This window comes from Argiope bruennichi, chromosome 3 (assembly GCF_947563725.1).
Source record: "Argiope bruennichi chromosome 3, qqArgBrue1.1, whole genome shotgun sequence".
NCBI classification, from domain to species: Eukaryota; Metazoa; Arthropoda; class Arachnida; order Araneae; family Araneidae; genus Argiope; species Argiope bruennichi.
The window spans coordinates 52489912-52506850 of NC_079153.1; positions in this window are offsets into that span (position 1 = coordinate 52489912).

Genomic DNA, 16939 nt, shown 5'->3' on the forward strand with positions numbered 1-16939 from the left:
GAATTTTTTGCGGGGGGGGAATACAATTGATAACCCTGAAGGCTTTTTTAAAATTATAAAATAGCATAAAAATAGTTTTTGTTTAATAATAATGATTCAAGGTTATTGGAAGAAAATGTTTAACATTTTGCTTAATTTTTCATATAAAATATTACTAAAATTGAAAAATATTCTTTATTGAGCATCTACTACCCAAGAAATAACTAAACAAAGTCGGACCAAGGATATCGTAGGACCAAGAACATTTTCGTAGTTCTTGGTCCTACGATATGTCCTGTAGAGTGCTTTGGATGTTTTGTTTAATTATAAAGGAATGTAAAAGTAACATTTGCATAATAATCTAATTCACTGTTATTGAGGAAAAGTTTTTAAATTTTGATTTATTTTTTATTTAAAATATAACTAAAATTGAAAAATCCTTCTTTAATGAGCTTTACTATTTTAGAAAACAATTAAGACGAAAAATTTCGTAATTTCGTAGTAAAAAGCTTTGAGTGATTTTTCATCACATATATTTTTTAGAATTTAGTCGCATGATAGAATTTACAGTTAGTATGCCAACATTTAAACATGAATAGTTTGAAACCAATCATGTTTTTCGAATAATTTATTAACGCTTTTTGACTTTGCATGTTTTTTTTTTATTTCATTTATTAATATGACTTGTGCAAAGAATTATGCAGTAATAGCCACTGCAGTACAGCAATTTCCACATCTCTAAAATACCACTTTGGAAAAAAATAAACTGCAAGGATTCTAATCAGATTTGAAAACAATCGCTGTGTGATGCCATTCACATTGCTAAAAATATTGCACGATCCGAAATTACCGAAATGTTTTTCACTTTTCTTGATATCAATCATACCCCCGTCTTTTAAACGATTCTTAATGCTTTCTATGATATCAGCCATCTACAATGCTTCACTGATCCTGAAGCATTTCTCTGTGAGACTTCAGTGATGTGCCTCACTTTCAGCGCGGTTAATTCGTTCTCACACATCGTTTACTGATGTTGCTTCGTTTTGTTTTCTCTGATCCTATCTGGAATTCCATCCTCGGACCAGCACTGTATACACAGAACTTTTCAAAACATTCCTTCCGGTTTTGAATCTTCCACGACCGTTAGCTCCATTAAGAAGCATTTCTTGTTTTCAATAGCAGAGAAAAAGAAATCTCTAAGCTGTGTTTATGGTTTTTCAAATGATCACGTATTCCTTATAACTCAGGATTTTCTGTGAGAATCGGTTGGGCTTAGAACAAAACAATTTTATGACCCTTGACTAAAAATAATGATTGTATAGTTGTATCGCCCTGTTGTTTTTATCCCACCGTTTGTTAAAATAATGCAGTATCTATGGAGAATAACAAATGGATTATCGTTATGTTGTAATATTTAATGTATTATTTGGAATTAATTTCTTGATAGTATTATTGAAATAGGTTCATTATGAAAAAGTAGATACCAAAAAAAAAAAAAAAATGACTTCTGACAAAAAAAAAAAAATCGATGAAATTTTTATATTATAAAAATGAAATCAGAAATTGAAAAACAATTTTACAATTATGTTCCATTAAAATCCATGGAAGTAAATAAGATGGTAATTGATTATTTATTACATTTGAACTTAAAAATTTATAGTAAAATACTAAGTAGTATCAAACAAATATATGATGAAGAAGATTCCTCCAAAACTTTCATGCATACTGTCTCATAAAGGTGTCGTTCTTGAAAATGTCTTACATAGGAATGTCGTACAATAGTTATGAAATAGTAACTTTTGTCGTGAATTTAGCATTTTGACTCAATCTTTTGTGCTATCCTTAGCGAGTTTTTTGGCGATTAAACCCTTGCATAAGGTTAATAGTATCTAAAAATCGAATTTGTGTTTTAGACATGTTTTTCACAACCGAATGATTACATGTTTCTGAAAGTACAGACAACAGAGAATCAATTCCTTGTTGGATTTACTCAAAATTTACTAGGCGTCTATACTATAGAAGTTAAATCTGTGTATTGAATTTTATCTATTTACTGTTTCTCTTTTCTTTTTTTGCAAGAAAAACTTTTAATTGGGATATTAAAATAATGTATCATTACTTTCAATTTAAATTTTTTAGTGTTGAAAAAATCAGAATAAAAAGAATTTGGACTATTGAAATAATAATTTGCTCACAGATATATTAAGAGGAATATTGATGTAAAAATTACAAAATGGCCAACTTAATTAAAGCCTCATTGAAAGATGCACATTTCAGGTACAAAACTGTGAATTGTCTTATTTTAAAAGTAACGAAGTTAAATAAAGCAGACCAGCAATTGTTTTCATAAAAACCTTATTTTGAAGGTTTTCTACGACATCTTTAGCTTCGGAACTGAGAAACATTTCTCCATTTATTTGAAGATTTAATCTTCAGATCAGTTGTCAAATTATTCGAGGTTTCATTACTGGAACACGAATGCTTCTTTTTTATTTAAATGTGTGAAGTTCGCAGTAAGATCTAACATGTTCTTATTTTCTTTTATTTTTTTTATTACAGATGGAAATCTTTGAACGGAACCGCAGCCGTACCATTTTTCGTACGGAAGCTATTATTACGAAGAAACGGCTGGCTGAAATCTGATTTTCAGATCTTCTGACTTTCTAGTAGAAACAAAATTTTTGCATTCAAATCTTATCTTTTGACTATGAGATGGATGATTTCGGTTAACCGTTGAGAAAAGGGCCAATTACTTGAGAAATGTAGGATTTCTGTTTTCTTTCACATGTCTTGCAAAAAAAAAAAAAAAAAAAAAAAAAAAAACGTAATTCTTTACAAAAGAAATCAAATACACAAGGCATTGACTTTCAACAGTATACAAATACAAAACATTTCTGGTTCCGATGGTTCCATACAAAAAATATACCAAATGAATTTTTATAAAAGACATTATGGTTTCTTCATTGTATTACAAAGTACCAAGAGATCAAATGGTGACTCTAAAAATAAATATCTTAGGATTCATTGCATTCACAGCCTTGTCTAAAATCTACAACTTTATGCAAGGGGGAGGAGGAGGTGACTTCTTTTTTTGAATTATGTGAGAATGTTTCAGAGAAATCACCTCCCCCCAGTTGGAAATCTACAACTTTATGCATAGGGGGGAGGGGAGGTGACTTTTTTTGGGGGGGATTATGTGAGAAAGTTTCAGAAATCCCCCCCCCCTCCAGTTGTAATTATATCTGTATATCTTTCTGTCTGTGAGTAGGATTATTCAAAAGCAGAGTGAGCTACAGCGATAATATAGTATTAATAACAAATTTGTAGATTTCTATTAAAATTTGAATGAAATCTATTTGTGCATCTATCTGTATGTATATGAAAGTGGTAGCTTCAAAACGGATGGATTTATGTTAATGAAATTTAACATATAGATTTATCTTAAAGATCCTTGATGTAAATTAAATTTTGGATTAAATCTGTCAAAAGGATGAGAATTTATTGTTCTATAATAATGTATAAGCGAATACAATTATGTATATACGAATGACTCAAAATCTCAACGCTGTAGATAAACAAAATTGGTATAAATTCTTGTGACCAAAACTAGATGAGTATTAAATTTCAGGCTGAGTCGGTGGAAAGGATTGCATCCAAAATACAGATTAAGTTCTCTTCAATATAATACGAAACACAGAAGACGTCATTTTAATTCTTTACATATGGAAGTCAGAGGGAGGCGTAGTCAATCTTGCAGACTGCATGACATTAGAGAGTTTACTGTCTTTCTTTCTACATTATCTCACCTTTTTATACGATGAGAAGACGAAAAACAAAATTAAAGGGAGTAAAAAGTAGAATGAGAGGATGGTAGATTGTCCAAGTATACAAAAAAATATGGACTGAGTATTCTACCACTGCTTTAAATTATACGGAATATACTTTTTATAAAAGGAAAGCTATTGCCATAAGAATTAGACCAAAATTGACTTCTTTAATTTAAGAAAAATAAGTTTGGAATTTATTTTCCTTTTCATGCCATTTTCTGATGAAGTGAATACTTATAAATAATTCTGATACCTCCTTCTCTCAAAATGTACATTTCTTTTATAAATATTTTATGTATACTTTCCAAATTATTTCTATTTTAACTGGTCGTATGGCGGATAATAGGAAATTTTATTTTGGAAAAGACCTCTTCCGTATGTATGAGCACCTTTTTATTTTCTTATATACAAAATATAATAATCGTCAAAAAATTCAAATTCGAGATTTTGACGAATCTCCACGTTTTAGATCTCCAAGAGTTCAAAAAGCACTTTCTGAAGAAAGTCTCTTTGCGTGTCTGTCTGTTTGGGACAAAGATTACTCAGAAATGCTTTGATAATAAGCTAGGCGGGTGAAATTCGATATACGTTATTTCAATCAGATTTGTTAATTTCTGTCAAATGTTGAGCATAATCCGTTCAGAGGAAGTCTGTCTGACTGTACTAACAAAAGTTAACATGATGACAACAAAATGAAAAGAGCTATATAAAAGTGCATAGTTTTAATAATAAAAGTTAGTGCATAGATTTAACATCTGTAGTAGAGAAATCTATTAAAATTTGAGCCAAATCCAAAAATGGATTGATCGTCTGCAGGTACATACTTTCAAAAACATGTAAAAGCGATAACTCAAAAATGCAATGATTTGCATGTATGAAATTTGGTATGTGATTTTTTGGCTACAAGTGTAACTCTGTGTAAAATATTTGTTTCAATAGGCAGGGAAAAATTTGTCTAAAACAAAAATTAAAATTCGATTTTTCAATAATATTAACAACATGCTAAGGAGTAATAGGCAAAAAAAAAAAACCCCTCGCCAAGAAGCATAAGATTCAGTAAAAATGCAGAATTCAGGGTAAAACTTAGAATTTCTTAATTATTGTATACCAATGCTCCAAGGTGTTCTCTGGGATGACATCTTTATTAGAGATTATGCGAGAAAGTTTTGGGAGACTACTCTCATTGGTTTACAAAACTATTCACTTTGTACTTTTACGCGTACGAAGTTACAAAGAGAAAGAATTATAATCATTAAAATCTGCGAACTCGAGATTTGGATGAATTTTTACCTTTCAGATCTCTTTAAGGCCGAAAAAGACATTTTTGGAATTATGTCTGTCTGTCCGCGAATGCGCTTATTCAACAATACTTTGAGCTAGCTAGACGGATGAAATTTGGAATATAGTATTTAATATAAATTCATAAATTTCTACCAAATTGTGAAGAAATCTGCATCAAGTTACTCAAATATAAGTTAAAATGATAACTACAACATGAAGAGAACTAAATGGATAAGATTTGGTACACAGATTTAACTCTAAAATGTAGATTCGATGGAATTTCGAACCACATCCCAGAAAAAGTTGACTATTTGTCTACCTTTCATATAAACGCGATACTTCAAAAACGAATTGACGTAAATATACGAAATTTTGTATTTTTTTTTTTTTACTACAATTGTAATTCTGTGCCAAATGTTGGTTTAAATCGATCGGGAAAAAAAGAATTCCACAACACGTACTCGATTTTTGTTGGTACCTATGTCAGCGATTAATCACAAAAATAAATAAAAAAAAATAAAAAGTTGTACGTTAAAAGGCTCTGATTATAAATAAAAATCTGGTTTAATAAAAACCATCAAGAAATGTGGTGAAATTTCTTATTTACCACAATTAATTGAATAAAACAAAAATAACTTCATATTAATGTGATTTTCATCCATTTTCACACTAAACACATTTGTGGAACAACAGCCGATAAAAGGATTCTTATAAATGATTTTAGCCTTTAAAATTGAAAAATTGAGAAATTCATTACATAAAGAGCAACACAGTACCTAAACACCGCATGATCCATAATAATATTAATTTGCTTACAACACTTAAAACAGAGTAAATCAGATGCCATTATCAACTGTGAATGAAATGTCATCTGTTTTTAAAATGTAATCCAAGAAAAGCTGAAAGAATTGAATTTAAAAGCGATCTTATTTTTGAAACATGTTACAAAGAGATAAAATACAAGAATATCAACAGAACTTTCATAACCAACCAGAAAATGTTTGGAAAAAATAATTTGTAAATAATATTACTAGCAAAAGTCGGAAAAGCTGGTTGGTTCAAAAAATTTATTGATAACTCTAAGTTCTACTAAAAACTCATTTTTATAAGAGAAAAAAAGAAATGGGATAATTTTTATAATTATCCAGAAAAAAGGTAGATAATAGCCATGATTCTCAGATATAAAAGTACAAAAGTATACATTGTTCGTAGGAAAGATTCGTTGAAAAATAAAAGTTGTTTTGCTGGAAAAGTCGTTGCGGCAGATAAATTTTCCAACAGCCTTTTATTGTCGCATTAACACTGTGCAGCCAAGCAGATATCATAGTTATGAACAAAAACAATACTTCTAAAATAATAAAGACATCTTTTTCTGGGTTCATTTAACTTGAAGAATTTTATTCACACATCTTGGAAGTAGCTGGTTATAAAATTCGCAATCATCATCTCTATACGCTGTAATCTAATGTACATTATGCTGATTTCATTTGCACCCAAAGGAGTTTTTCAAAAACGGAACTTTTATAATGTTTTTCACGGAATCCATTCAAAAGCAGTTCAAAAACTCGCCACAAATTGAAAGAAATTCTGTTAATACAACACTAGCTCAGTAAAATTATTGTCATCGTAAGGCTGAAAAGAAGACATTAGAACGTTTCGCGTGACTTCTTCTATCGTTTTTTAAATCAATAAATCGACAATTTTTGGAAACCAATTTTCTATAAATATAGTCTTCATTCTAAAAATAAATTTACTTCCTGAATGGAATTTTTTGAAGAAAGTGACCATTATGTTACACAAGAATTTCTTGCATGGAATAAATTCAAAGTAATTTGAAAATGTCTCTATTAAAGTAGAATCTGTAATCGTAAGTATGTTATTTTTTATACCTGTTTAGTGCAAGATAACAGCAATAATTTGACTGAGAACTAGAACTAAAATCAATAAATGATTTTATAAACATATTTTTGTTAAAATTTTAAACTTACCTATATTTTCCTTTTACCAAAACTTGATTTAAATTTATAAAGCTATCGAAAATAAACTAAACAAAATCCACTCTTGTCACGAATATCTATTCGCCGTTCTAAAATCCAAACAATATATTCCATGTTAAAATTAATTTTCGCACATCATTTCGCAATAAATTTAGTTGTTCTTCTAAAGCATTTAATAAAACACAGTCACAGTGAACAATACTTTCTTCAGTGATTAAAACAAGAGGCAGATGTAAAATCTTTCCAGCAGACGGTAATTTCTTCAAACAATTCTAGAATTTAAAAGACCAAAAAATAAATTAATTAAAACACGGAAAATAAAATTCTTAATTTCAATATGTCAAAAATATTGTTTTACGAAAACAAAGTATTTAAACTATAATAAATTGTTTTTTATTAAACATGTTGCTCTAAATAATTTCGTGAAGCACATGATATTGTTAGTAACTATAAAGAATTTAAATTTTGTTTAAAAAGATTAATCTGATAATGGTTGAGCTGGATGAAAATAAAATCCAATTTGGGCACAATACTTAGTGAGTTTATATTGGCATTTCTAATTTATTAAAAGAAATTACTTAGATTTAAAGATATTTTTTCATTTGTTATGGTTTTTGAAGATATTTCAAAATGGAACATTTCATGTTCTGATTTCAACAATTTAAGGCATTTTGTATAAGATATTTACAAACTTTTTAAGGAATAATTGCCATAGTTGCTTTATTAGTCACTTTATATGTAGAAACGGATCACTATTCAAATCAATTAAAGCAAATAATTTTAGATTTATAGATGTTTTAGAATATTTTAGAAATTTTAGAATTGTTTTAATAATTTAATTGTAAGCTCAAAAAGAAAAAAAAAAGTGAAGAATTGTAATAATCTATCAATTATTTTGTTTATCAAAAGTATTTCTTATAGTATTCTGTTTAACTATTTGCAAATAATCAACCAATAAAATATCTACATTGTATCAAATGTGTGTGTGTGTGTGTGTGTGTGTGTGTGTGTGTGTGTGTGCGTGTGCTGCGTGTGTGTGTGTTTTGTGATTTTAAATTGATATTAAGTTAGTGGCAAGCTTTTGCAAATTCTTTTTTTTGGTTTTTAGATGTTAGTTATCATAGCAAAGTGGTAAATTTATTGAAAATGATTATTCTAAGATTCGTAAAGGGATTTACATTTATAATTTACAGTCACATAGCGGATAGGCTCGTCAGAAGATGATAAAAAAGCAAGTTAGCTTGAATATACAGGTGAGAATACAGATTTTATGTTACTATAGCAGCAATTTCTGAATAGAATAGAGTAACAATATTAAGCTAAGTATTTATATTTATAAACCCAATTATTATTTATATGTAATGATTTTTTAGTGGATGTAATACAATGGCATCTGGAATTTTAGTTTCATGATATTATAACTTCAAAAAATTATAAATGTTCTTAACATTCTCATTTCCTACCTCAAATAAGCATTCATGGCAAATAATCCTTTTATTTCCAAAGTAAAAGAAAAGGAGAAATAAAGTCTTAAATTTTACTACATTTGATCTTGAATATTCATGAGATAACTATCAACTGACAGATATCATAAATTGGAGAAAAATATTTTGAATTTGCTGCTGATAAATATTGCGCCATTTCATAGGAAAAGAATATAATACGTTAATAATACAGAGCGTTCCATTATTGTTAAATTAAATTATTTAACTTTAAACTATAATGTGATGTAATTAAAAAATATCTCCGTTATATTAATTTGATTTTATTTTAATTAATGCTTTTTTGAAGATGTTACCCCTTGAGTGAATGCGCATTTGTCTCACAATCAGATGAGTGTGATTTATAAAAAATGCTTTATTTGTCATGATTGAAATGAAGCGAAATAACACCTTAAAATAGGATTGTGTTATTCATGGGACTTATATCAATATGTCAATTTATATCAATTGATAAAGGACTCACAATATTGATATATTTCATGCCGAAAAAGTCTGATACGAAATTATGGAAAGTGCTAGATAGCTAGAGCACTAAGTAGATCAGAGCAGAAAAGCACAACAAGTATCCACTAAAAATATTCTATTATAAGCCCTTTTCTCAACTTTAGAGAGCTAAAAATCATTTTACTTTTCAGAGCAGTTCAGTCCTTCAGCAATTCTAAATATGTATTTACATATATATTTATATACAATCTTGTAAGTGGCTAATAATACAGTTAAACGAAATACCAATTACGAAACATATCGAGGCTCACAAATTTATGAGTTCAGCGACGTACTAGAGCAGCCCGATTACAATGAAGCACGAGATTATTCAGCAGTATTCCATCAGATGTAATAAAAGTATGGCAGCTTCTATCAAACACCCTTGTTCACTTAAATAGAGACTGAGCCTCACTCAGCCTCTACTTAATAACCAGAAGTGACATTTAATTCTGTTATAATTATGACTTTCTTGCTAGTCCCCATTTGTATTTCGCTTGGAAGAAAGCTTTCAACAATTTATTTCTATAAATAGCAATGAATTCTTGCGATTAATTTATTGCTATAGCAGTTTTGCAAGTTGCAAGTTATAGCAGTTATAGCAGTTTACATAGCCCGATGATAGAATTATTATAACCACAGTAAAATCTTGAATATATATATATATATATATATATCGTTCGCAATTTGCATAAAAAGCGATGTGAACTTAAAATTATATCTAAAATAAATGAGTTTTTTTTCTTAAAAAACTTCTTTTTCGGTCCATAAAATCACTTTTAATTATTGTTTGTTCCTGAAATAAATGTAATGAGCAGAAGATAAAGTGGGCCATTATAGATTTGTTTTTCAAAATGAGGGGTTTAATATTTAAAAAGTAGGGAACTCCTGGCTAGACTATAGAAGCATTTTCTTACTCCACCAATTGTAAATAGATTAGATACCTCCAGATCAATATCAGATCAATATCAAAACCTAAAGGAAACGCAATTAAAAATTTAAGAATAAATAGATTTTTTGTAATTATTTAATTAATACTTAACAGTTATTTTTGAACAAAGAAATAGTCTTGATCAATAGTTAATTGGACTGAAGACATTTATTTTTATTAAATAAATGAATCAAACGTGTCGTAAAAGGCATTCAAGTATTCATCTTCTGATAAAATATTCAGACAAAATTTCGAAATTGAAAGTAAATTTGTTAATAACAGGTTTGTAAGCTTAAGTTTGAAAGTTGTAATAATAATTCTTTTTTTTAAAAAACATCTAGAAATTTGCAGATGAAATATCTCCTATCTGTAGCTGAAATATCTCAAATTCAACGCAGTGTAAAAAAGATAAGCATTGTTCCATGTTAAATATCTCATTCTCAAGTTGTCTAAGTTAAATGAACCAAATAAAAAGATGTAAACGAGATGCATCGTCACTAATTTTTTGACGTTTTCACATTCCTTGACAATTTCAATCTTTAGAAGGTCAAGAAAAATAACCGTATTAGATATGCAAGTTATTTAGTTTAATAGTAAGTCAATAGCTAATTTTTAAATAAATTAAAAAAAGAATATATTTTTAGTAGAAAAAATTATTCGAAATAATATAAAGAATAATATTTTAAGCTGTTTGAATCATTAAATGCAATATTGAAAAATTGTGAAATCTTAATAGACTTCCAGTCTCGTATTTAATAAAATATTCTTAACAAATTTACTTTTAAAAGAAAAAGAAACGACTAAAATTGATTGAGTACGAGTATTTGAAAATCATTATTTAGATTATTTAAATTATTTTGCAGGATGTTTCAGCGAAGATTATCCAAATAGTGCATTCCATTTTTCCGAGATGAACTTTAATTGGTCTAAAAAAGTGAAATTGAAAGCTTCATAAATAGCTGATTTTTGGTCGTAGAATAGTGAGAAAATATCAAGAATATTTTGCTAAATATGACTAAGATAGGTCGAATATATAAAAACTAAAAATTCTTATTTTTTAGCTTATTCTTATTAGTACTCTTCTTATTTTATTTATTTCTTATTTTATTCAGTATTCTTATTTTATTTATTGACTCAAGGAACATAAAACAGCATTTAAAGCATTCTTGAAATTGAAAATATACATAAAATTCTAAAGGTTAAAAAATTAGTTATTGGACTATGATTAGAGTGAAAATGATATTTGGGCATTTATCTCCATATAATTCCCACAATTATCGTGACCGGAAATAAAATAATTTTATACCACGGTTAGGGCATATTTCATACAAAAGAAAAAAAACTGTAATGCTTACGAAAGAAAGGATTTTTGTGGAACTGGAACAAATAAATTAATATACTCAGCATGTCATCTACAACAAGAATTTTAATTGAAAAGATAATGAAATAAATGGAATGAATGCAAAATATATTATGGCTAAATATTACTTCACCGGTATTTAACGATTAAAATATTTCTTTGTAAATATTTTAAAGAAAATTCCCCTATAATAAAAGAAAATTTTTCTTGCCCCTTTCAGACTATTTTTAAGTCATTTAATAAAAAACCAAATTCTTTGTTTCTTTGACGACAAATTAAGTTAGAAACAGAATAAAGAATAATATTATTGAAACATGTTTATTTCGTTGTGAAATATACCATTTCTCGAAAGAGCAAACACTTATACGCGAATTCTGTGTTATGAAAATCTTTAATTAGGCGCAAACTGCGTTGTAAATATCTCTAATGTTGAAAATTACTGGGAACGTAACATTAGATTAATCTCCACAACATATATTTAACAATAAAATTCTAAGATTACTGAATTGATCATTGATTTTAAAACAGAAGTCAAAGGAAACTGACTACCTCTCCATCCATTTGAATATGGACACGATTACTAAACCAGCTGGAGTGGTCTCCGCAAAACTTTCTCGCATACTCTAATAAACCAGTCACGAAATTTTGGCGTGAAATTAGCATTTTTACTATATCGTGTAAACATTGGCGAGTTATCTGACGATTACTTTGCATGCATTAGTAGTATCCAACAACCGAATTTATGTTTTAGATACGTTTTTCTCAATAGATTGAATAAAAAATTTGACACTAAATGGCATTCGTAGTCACAAAATTCCATAGCATATTTTATATATTTAAGTCACTGCGTTTTTGAATCATTGCGGTTACATGTTTCTGAAAATACAGACCGACGGACAGTTAACCTGTCGTTGGATTTCTCTCCAAATTTGACACTATAGATCTCAAATCTCTGTACCAAATTTTATATATCTTGGTATCTTTATTTTGTAATTATTCGTGTTAACTTATATTCGAGCAGTTGGATTTCCTCTCAACACATTTTACACGAAATTTGATAGAAATCTGCAAATTTGGTGTAAACATCGTTTACCAAATTTCATCTATCTAGCTCAAAGCATTTTTGAGTTATCTTTGCCACAGACAAACAGACGGACATATTCCCAAAATGTGTTTTTCGAATTCAGGGAGATCTAAAACTTGGAGATTCGTCAAAATCTCGAGTTCGAATTCTTTGACAATCACTGTGCTTTCTCTATACAACGTATACGAGACAGTAAAAATGCAAACTTTCTTGACAGGTAGAGTTTGACACTTTTTTCTATGGTAAGAATTATAAATCTAAATCAGATTTTGAGCTCAATCTTTCAAAAGACAAAGCATTGATCAATGTTTTTATCCCTACACATTTAAATGCGATATCACATTAAAAAAAAAGCAAACAGCTAGACATTTGAATTTTAGAATATCTTTCCTCCAAAATTTAACAATGGTGTCTAATTTTGAGCCCAATCTCTAGGGGGAAAAAAACCGACATAAAATGCATGTTGATTTTTTTTTTTTTTTACTTCTTGACCACGATTAATTTTTAAAAAAATCCGTAATGAACTAGTTAATATACGTTTAAGTTGAGGTTAAAACACCTCTGCTGATTTTACAAAAAGAAATATACCTGTTCTAAAACGAATGCTAAAAAATATGTTTCCTGTTTCAAACAGAGTATCACGCGTTTGCGCTACATCAGTTTGAGGGTAGTTTCACACTTGCGTTCTTTCCCTCCAAAACTTGTAATTAATTTCAATCGTGCGTCGTTTTCACACCATTCCGTGACTGCGTCCACACAAAGAAGTTGTTTCTCGGAAAAAAAAGTCATAATTTTTTTCGGTGTCATTTCTTAAAAATCAAGCGTGCGGATGACTTCGCGGTCACATCTGTTTCTGATTCCTTCCTAGTTGCCAGGTTTCCTTTCAAAAAAGTGCATTTGTTTATTTATTTTTTCATCTTTCCGAAAGCAGGTCAGCCTTCACAAGGACGCAAGACTCATCTTCCATTCTGTAACGTCACAGTCGCTATACACGTTAATACACTGCCGGATATATACCGAAGAGATGCCCGTGGAAGTGGTGAAATCGGTTAAATTTATCGAAGCATGTCCGATCTACAATGTAGACCCAGGAGCAATTCGACTGATAGTATTTTCAGAAAATTACTTTACCTCCAGTAACCCTGATGGCTATAGGTAATATTGCATTGAGTCATCGAATGGACAGAGAAAGATTTTTTTTCTTATGGCTTTTATGGCCTGCTTTTATTTTGAAGGTCAGAGGGTTTTCTTTCTTAGACCTTCCTTGATAAAATTCTCAGTTTTCTATATAGTTTCATAGCAGTATGGCGAAGAAGAGTAAGAATTTATTCAGTTCTTTTTTTTTTTTGACCCATTAGATCTGAAATGTGATCAAAGTTTACAAGTTTTAAAGCAAGACTACTTAAGGAATTTCATTTTTCTGTCCTGTTGCTGCTGCGATATCATATTCACATTCAAGCGGATGGATTTTATCAAAACTTAATAGAAGCCTACAAATTTACTATCATTACCACACAAAAAGTTTAATTTGTGTATCTTGTAGTGCAATAGAGCTATAGATTTTCGATACAGAGTAAGAAACAAAGTCAAACCTCAAGCAGATTCGATCCAAAATTTAATATAAATCTATTACTCCGATGATAAAACGACATTTGCTCATTTCATCCATTTAGTTTGTTGCATTTTTACTTTCTATAGTATAGAGAAAGTATTTTTATCATCAAGCACTTCAAACTCGAGATTTCGACGAATCTCCAAGTTTCAAACATTTCTGAGTTCGAAAAACGCAATTTTGGGATCATATTTCTTGTTGTTTCTAATGACACTTGTCATAGGCAAGTCCACTGACTTTAGAAGTCAGTGATTTAAGCCAAGGGTGCGTCTCTTGTTTTTTTAGTAGCGCCATCTAGGGCCAAGAGTACGATTTAGCTACACACACACATCACAACCCTTTTTTCCAGGGCAGACTTCATTCATGCATTTCATTCACTCATCCATAGATCGTCATTTACACCTGAATCAGAGAACAATCACCCCTGATCCTGTACCCCCAGTGGTATTACTCTCGACATGGTGGACTTCATGACCATGACAGATTTATAGGTACACCAGCCACCACACACACTGAGAGTCTTCGACCGGTGGTGTTCGAACGCGCAATCCAAGGGACGCGAATCCAACGCCCTACCAACCAGGTTATCCCGGCCCTTCATCTCTGCCTGTCTGATGTGAACATGATAACTCAAAAATGCTTTGAGCTAAACGAATGCAATTAGGTATACGGAATTAAAACCAAATTTGTAGAATTTCAACAAATTTTGAATGAAATTTTTTTCAGAAGTCTGTTTTTCGGCCGTGTGAATGATAGCGCTAACTACAAAACATAAAAAGCTATAGATAAAATTATATATACAGATTTATCCTCTAATATATAGATTCTCACCAAAGTTTGAACCATATCTGTCAAGGGATTGATTACCTGTCAGTCTGTGTTTTCGTATGCATGCAGGCGCAAAAAATTGATAAGGCAGTGATTTAAATAAAAAAAAATTTGGTATGTGATACTGTGATTATAATCGCTGTACCATGTCAGTCAATCGGAAAAAAAGACTTCCCAAAATACATATCCATGCGCTAGATTTAGTAAAAATGCTACATTAAAGTCAAACATCAATTCTTTTGCTATATTGTCCGTCTATGTCATGCAAAAAATTCCAGGCTTTACCCAAAGTTCACATTTTTTTTTTTTTTTTTCGCGAAACGGGAGATAAGATTTTTTTAAATCAAAAAATATGCGAGAAAGTTTCGCGGAGACCACTTCAGTTGGTTTAGTTACTGTCTTCGCTGACTCACCAACGGGATAGATATCCTCCAAGTATTTTTAAAAATCTACGATTTTAATGGTAAATGCCGCACATTAAATTTCATTCGTCTAGTTTCCTACGTTTTTGAATTAAGTACACACGGAAAAAAAATAACTCCATGGATATTTTTTTCGGATTCACGAAAATCGATAATTTGGATATCATCAAAATTTTAATAACTACAATGTAATCATTTACTATAAAAAACAGTGATCATCTTAAAATGTGTTGTTTTAAACGTGAATGACGAATTGTTATTTTCTTGAGCTAGATTCTATCGTTCTGTTCCATTTTTTTATCATGAATGATGTCAAATTCATCTTTATATAGTAAATTAATATTGGAATTCATGAATTAATTGTCCATCTTTTTGATAAGAAAAAGATAGTATCACAGAATAGTACCGAAACAATGTGAAATTATATGCCATATGATATACGCCGTTAAATTGTAATATCACATGGCTTTATTAAGATCATCCATGAAAGGATTCTTTCATGTGGACGAGTCACGAAACCATTTGAAAGCAATGCATACTTGAAATTATAGTTTGCATTTGATAATTTAAACGATAAGAAGAAAAATAAAACGAACCAAATGTTTGATGATAAAAAAATAAGAAAGGAATTGTTTAAGAACAAGGATGCTACGAATGAAGTATTCGTTTCTTTTCTAACTTATTCATCTCTTGTGTCAAAAAAAAATCATTTCAATTTACACATAAAATAAACAAAAAAATAATAATAATGTTTAATGTTTAATATTTGCTATTAAACACATAAAATAATTATCATCAATTATGGCGACTTACACGCTTATTACATAAAACTGAATTCACTTCAGACATTGGAGGGGGGGGGTAATGGTATTTTAAACCGCGGTCAGCTGCAAAGCACTTTTGCATCGAAATTTTCATGTTACAATCTAATTTAATCTAAAGAGTAACAGTTCGTTTAAATGACGTATTTGTAATTAAATAAGCATTTAGTTGTATTTTCCAGATCGAGGTTTCAAGACTGCATCATTTTGCTGCTAACTATTGCTTAGAATCAATTACAAAAATTCCAACAGTACTTCTTATTATAATCGCAGGTACCTACCTCAATTCCTCTCTCCCCCTCTGCCCCCCAAAGATTGTTTTGATTTTAACCATGAACTGTTTACCGTTACCACAGAACAAGCAATGATGCATTGTTAATGAAGCACTTTCTATGCGTCAATTGATGAAGTCCAAAACAATGGGGGATAAAATAAGATAAAAGAACCATGATTGATTGAGATATACTAATTGTTTGCACTTTTCCGTCGGCCCACCCTATTGTCTAATAAATTTCCTAATGGCATACTAATTATTTGAATTTAAGATTCTCACTTTTAGTTCCGGTTCACTGAAGCAGAGTATGAGTGGGAATATTCTATTACCAAAATGCAAATGATACTTTAAATGAGTCGTTGCCATTTTTTTTATCCAAAACGCTTGCTGTTTTCAAACAGTTGTTTAAAAACAAACTGATCATTTAGAGGAGAAGTGATAAAAACAACCAAGTGTTTAAGTTGGAACAATGGAAGCATATACATATGTTATCTTAATTCTGGAACACTTTATGTATCGGGAATATCACGGAAATGTT